This window comes from Eurypyga helias, unplaced genomic scaffold (assembly GCF_000690775.1).
Source record: "Eurypyga helias isolate BGI_N326 unplaced genomic scaffold, ASM69077v1 scaffold3349, whole genome shotgun sequence".
Lineage (NCBI taxonomy): Eukaryota > Metazoa > Chordata > Aves > Eurypygiformes > Eurypygidae > Eurypyga > Eurypyga helias.
This window is the reverse complement of record NW_010272545.1, coordinates 36,123-42,316: the sequence shown is the minus strand read 5'-3', so window position 1 is coordinate 42,316 and position 6,194 is coordinate 36,123. Positions and strand designations below refer to the sequence as shown.

Sequence of the window (6,194 nt, the reverse complement as noted above, 5' to 3'; positions counted from 1 at the left end):
GTCGGGCGCGGACACGAGGGGGGCTTTCCTGCAGGTTGCCCCGGGACGATTTCGGCGCGCGGCTTCGTGTCTGGGGGCAGAGCCCCTCTCGGTGGGCACTGGGCTGCGCTACCAGCGCCTGCTCTGGACGCAGCCGTGCCGGCTGGGGAGCGGGGGTCTGGTGGGAAGAGGGTCAAATGCAAACAGAAACAAGAGAGAAAGCTCTCCTAGGCTGCCTGGGAAAATCTCCTTGGTCATCACTTGCCAGACCAGAGATGCAACCAACTCTAAAGGTGTTAATGTTGTTGGGGTTCATTCGGCTGTGAGACCAGACAAGGGCAAAGGGAAATATTTGATGCTCTTTCCTTTTTAGAATGTGTAAGCTCCTGTTAGTCTCACCCTGGCAGAAGGACCTTTGCTGGTTTGTTTAGCAGGGTAGCTCGTTTGGAAAAATGGGTATTTGCAGGGTAGAAAGTGAAGGCAGGTGCTCTGGGGTATTTGAAGAGAGGCTGATCAGATTGAGTGGAGACATTTCTCTCATGGTGCACTAGGAAGAAATAGTTCCCGTAAATGAGATGCTGAGGGTGATTCGCCTTGAAGTCCTGGTTATTGTGTAAAGGTTACATCTGTGGCAGGGGCACAACACATCGTTACAGAAGAGCTGAGGTAGATAAGACTACTTACATCAGTGAAGAATTCTCCTGCAAGTTAGGAGCTGTGATGTCAAGGCCTAAGGTTTCCCAAATTCTCTTCTGTTGTCAGCAAAACCCATTAATCTTCTGTATGTGTCAGGTTACTGTATGCAGGTGGCAGCTCTTTACCCGGTCTGTGTTGAAATTCAGCTGTTTGTTCACCACTGAATGCTGTGAGGGAGAAAGGCAACTTTTATAAACACTAAAATGAATGTTAGCAAGACAGTTCGTTCTTGATAGTTCAGAAGTAGCATAGCGATAGTAAAAAGTCAAAATAATAGAATTGTTTAAAATTTTTTTTCTCCTCAAATCTTCATAGTGGAAGATGCTGTTATCTTGTTTCCATTCAGCAAACCCAGATCAGTCTTGTATTGACTGGACAATCTAACGTTTTGTGAAAGTAGAAATGGGTTTTTACCCTAAAGCCCCTCCTTTTGTAGTTCGCAGAATATTGTTTTTATTTTAGTGAAGTTTCTACTGTACTTCAAATGCAATAACAAATGAATTTTTTGGCCTCAAACAGATTTTTGAATACTTTCTCAGATGTATTTTTTTCCCCACTAAAGAGCTTTCTTCCTCCCTCAGTAAAGGGTTTGTGCATGTCTGGCTGGCACCATGAATAACGTTCCATGAAGTTCCGTGAACATGTTTTCCTGCTTATGCTGAGGAGAGTACTCCTTGCTCATGTGGCTGTCTGTAACTGTGAGATTGTTTTTGTTTTTTTTTTTTTTTTTAAGACAGTGTGTCCAGGTGAACATATTGAATTTTTCTATATGATTTCAGCCACGACTTCAGTGCCAGCTGAAGATGAGTCTTTCAGAAACCTAGTTATCAAAACGGAGACATTGCCTATATTTATTTAAGTATCTATCTGTCACTCTTACCTCATTATTTAGACCTTTTCATTAACAAAAAGAACTCCCTTAATGAGCCCATCTCTCAGGGCAATGAGCCTGTAGTTGGAATAGTGATCAGTCCAGGCACATGCTGGTGCACTGACTTCGGCAACATGGTACAAATTACCCAACTCAGAGTACCAAATTTCTCATAAAAGCTGAATGATTTTAAGAAGAAAGTAATTTCAGAACCAGACACTACATGCAGAAGTTTCCATATTCCCTGTCTTGCAGTACCCCGCCTCCTTAGGTTTAAAAATAAATATATATTCTTGCAGAACAAGTGGAGGTTTGTGCTGAAATATGACTTTAAAAATAGCAATATGTTCTGATAGTGCCAGATATTTTTAATGAATTAAACCCAAGAGAAGCATTTATTCCAAGGTGACAGGCAGAGAGGCTTTGTGGTGCACTTACTCCTGGACTGTGCTGGAGAAGTGTGTGAATCCCTTCTTTGAATTCATGTTTCTAGTGAACACCAACTACTACAAGTGGGGAACTTAGTAAATCGAGAATATATTTGCATTAATTCAAACTTTTAAGGTCAATTGGAAAAGGACAGCATTTTACTTCGAATGAAATCTCTGCATGCGAGGAAAGTTCATTCAGGCTTTATAGCCCAGGGGCCCATGTATTTTCACTAAAATTCATTGATAAAAATGGAATTCATTTAGATCAGGCGCTTTCTGCTTAACTACACAGGCTTACAACATTCTGTAAAAGTTAATATTAATCAATATACGAAAAGCAGTGTGGCATGAATAAATTAGGTGATGTAATAGAAGCTTTTATTTCTTAGGTAACATAAAAAAAGACTAAAAGGTCTTGAATTTTTAAAAAGAACATTTTAAAATTTTATTTCTATTTTATAGACAAGCTGTGGACACTTGCAGCAAAGGAAAGCACTTTTTCAGGAAAACTTGAAAACTGAGGTAGATCAATTAATGCTTGTGTAAACTATAATATTGAAAAATGCTTATTATTACTTCTTTTGACTGTCAGTCTGTCCCAGGTAAGGTATTAGACTGAGGATATTTGGCTCAACGTGCATTCTCCACTTCTTGAATTTGGGCTGCAATAGTTGAGTTTATCACTATTTGTTTGACTGACAGTTGCATTAATTTCTGGGCATTCCTTTGCTGTAAGGAATTGACCTGAGGCTGAGCAAGAGAAAAAGTAGCCTTTTCTTCCTTCGTGAATATTTTCACCTTTTCAGTGGTGCTTTCTTGCTCTCCGTACAGTGTTAAATGAAAGCAGCCTTATCTTTTATTACCTCAGAGAATTGATCCCTGTATGGGTTGTACATACATGCATAGACTAATGAGTTGGTTCTTCATTGCGGAACAAGAAAGGAAATTACCTCTGTGTTTATTTTAGGTGTAGCTACAACTTCTACTATTTACTGTTTTGAACCCTTAACTGTGTTTTTCTACTAAGGCAATCGGGACAATGGACTGTTGTGGCTAGTTAATATGATCTTTTTGCGTGGGCCATAGAAGCAGCATCCCATGGGATTGGATCAACTCACAGTGACGTTAGTTAAGCTCCTCCATTGGTGACGGAGTCCGAGGTTTGGCCCTTAGGGCTAAAGCCTGGTCAGAGTTGTAAACCGTGCCTAAAAAGAGCCGAAGGAGAACGATGGGATTATCACATAAACCAGCACAGACTTTGTTTCATTTAGATTCAATCCTGAGTCAAAGTCAAGCAGAACTAAATGTGAAGAGGTGCTGAAAGTCTTGTGTGCTGCTGTTCTCGATCACAGTGACTTTACTCACACCCAGTAAACATGTTTCATTTTCAAGCCGTTTCTCTGTTACCAAATCACAGTGAGATACCTTCACATTCAATAGACAACTTTCCATTGTGAATCTTTTCCTCAGGTCTTCAAATAGCCACTATTTAAAAACTCTTCTTCAGCTTTCGTGAGCTTAGTATTATCATTTGGGAAAAAACCCATATAACAAAATAAACTTAAGAAAAGGCTGATCAATTTAAAGTATTATCAAGCAACATTTTGAGTTTTGTTACCACCTAAAAATATTGTGGAAAATAATTCAAAATGTCTTTGAAAACCAGTATAGTTATCTATAACTGTCTTCTAATTTTGTTTGTAATTGTCTTCTTATCTGATCATATTTTTGGTAGGAACGAGTCAGATCACTAGGGACAAAGCACATATTTACACATGAGCCTGTTGCCTGGATTTTCTGTATGGGCGGTGAGGTAGGCAGTTATTCAGTGTGATCAATTTCATAATAAATAGAACTTTTTAAAGTAAAAGGAGCAGGTGAATTACTCGCTAGGATGCCCATTGTGCTCCATAGCCTCTAACAGGTGCCTTGGGAGACTGGCTGAGATGCAGTGGCCCACAGTGTGCCTATCTAGCATTAGGTAAAATTAACTTTCTCTTTCCTTGCCTCAGAGGTCTAAAAATTTATTCAGGCATGTGTAACTTTGTTAAATATTGAAATAAATAAATGCCACTCACTTGAGAATTAAAGTGGGGGCAATTTGGAGATAGTCATAACAGTCAGGTGTTTAGCTATGTAGGCTGAAATCCCGTTCTTGTTAAAATCAGTGGGAATTCTCCAGACATCAGTGCTGGCATAACACTGTTCCTATTTGATGTGGTCCAAATGCGAGGAGACAATAGAGACCGTGTAAACGTTGGACCTCAGCTCAAGTAAAATGTTGGAACAGGAATACTGAAATCTTTAGCTGGTTTCCTAAATTGTGCTCTGTTTGCTTAAGAAATCAGCCACCTTTTCATAAAAGTAATTCAGTGTTAGAAATTATCTGGAAGGAGTTTTAGATATGTAGTAAGCCCAGAAAAAAGTGAATTCCACTGGAGAAATAATCAGTTTAATATCCAAATGAATTGAATGTGCTTGTACTGCAGCGGCTGAAGAGTGTACTTAAATTCAGGAGCCCTGATTACTCCATTGTCACAAATGGAACCTCTCTATGAGTGAGAATGTAAGTAGTTATTGCACTTTTGTAGGCTGGCACAGAATGATACAGCAAAACAGAAAATACAATGTGTTACGGATCCAATCCGTTGCTGTATGTCACGCAATGCGAAGGTAAATACGAATTACTAGTTGGACTCTGAGCACCAAGCTAAGTTTAGTTACCCTGATTTGGCTTTTGCTCTGCTGGTATCATCAATTTCCCTGCTTGTAGTACAGTGCAGCCAGGTGTTCAAATTCACAGAAGGCCAAAAATTACTTCCTTACAGAGTATCAAAAGTAAAACCTAGGCGATGTAACTCGTATTCAAAAGTAAATACGCAGTGTGACAGGTATAAAACTGCTGAACTAAATGGTATTTCTCACTGTTTGTTTTTTTTTTTCAGAAGTACCTCAGCTGCAGGGCAAAATACAAGGACGTAAGTTACTGACCTGCTCTTAGCATCAGGACCAGACATACTCCCCTACACTTCACCATCAATTAGGAGCAATTGAAAACCACCTCTTGGAGAAGCTGATCAACCCATGACATCGGTGGACATCTTTTGTAAAACGCATTTTATGTACTTCTGCTGAGATCCTTTTTCTACCTACTGCATGGTTCTATATTACTTACTGGGCACTGATGGTAGCCTCCAGAAAGTGCAGCTTCAAATGGTCAGCCTCATCCTTTAGCAAGAAGAAAACCTGGATACTGGATAGCAACAACAACTTCGGAGAAAATGGTATACGAAGGAAAACGATTAGTTTCCTGCCATTGTTTCTTCCTGTTAACAGCCAAATTCTACTGGATAGTCACCCTGATGCAAAGAACTCATGGCCAGGAATATGCCCACTCCATCCGACTGGATGGGGACATCATCTTGGGAGGACTGTTCCCCGTCCATGCAAAAGGGGATAGAGGGGTGCCTTGTGGGGAGCTCAAGAAGGAGAAAGGGATCCACAGACTGGAGGCAATGCTGTATGCAATTGATCAGATTAATAAAGACCCTGATCTTCTTGCCAATATCACCTTAGGTGTCCGGATCCTTGATACGTGTTCCAGGGACACTTATGCATTGGAGCAGTCCTTAACATTTGTGCAAGCGTTGATAGAAAAAGATGGTTCAGATGTGAAGTGTGCTAATGGTGACCCACCTATTTTCACTAAGCCAGACAAGATATCAGGTGTGATAGGTGCTGCAGCAAGTTCTGTGTCCATTATGGTCGCAAATATTTTAAGACTTTTTAAGGTAAGGAACACTTTCTATCTTTCTTTTAAATTTCAAGTACGATGAAATAAGTGAAGTGATTTTGTTGTGTTATCTTCAAAAAAGAAAAGACTCTCTCAGATTCAGAAGTCTTAAATAAATGTGTTTCCCTTTTTAAGTAAAAATAAAAGGGAGAAAAAAAGGGGTGGGGAAAGAAAAAATGATTACAGACCCTAATTTAAGGTGTCAAATGCCTCTTCTGAAATTTTGAACAACCAGAGTGCATTTTAATTCTTCAAGGATTTATATGTTTATTTTTTTACTACTCACATTGTCTCTGTATTGTGGGTTTATGCTCATCAAGACCAGGTTGAGATTGATTTCCCAAATTTCTAGGAGAATGAAATACAAGGTTTAAACACTAATTGATTTGGAGGAGGACCAGATAATTTCCCTAAATAGGAAGAT

At 39.6% G+C, this 6,194-nt stretch overlaps 1 pseudogene; it reads left to right on the top strand.

Moving 5' to 3' along the window:
* Positions 1-5,258: 5,258 nt before the first annotated feature.
* On the top strand, positions 5,259-5,768 carry LOC104515235 (annotated as a pseudogene).
* The last annotated feature ends 426 nt before the right edge of the window (positions 5,769-6,194 follow it).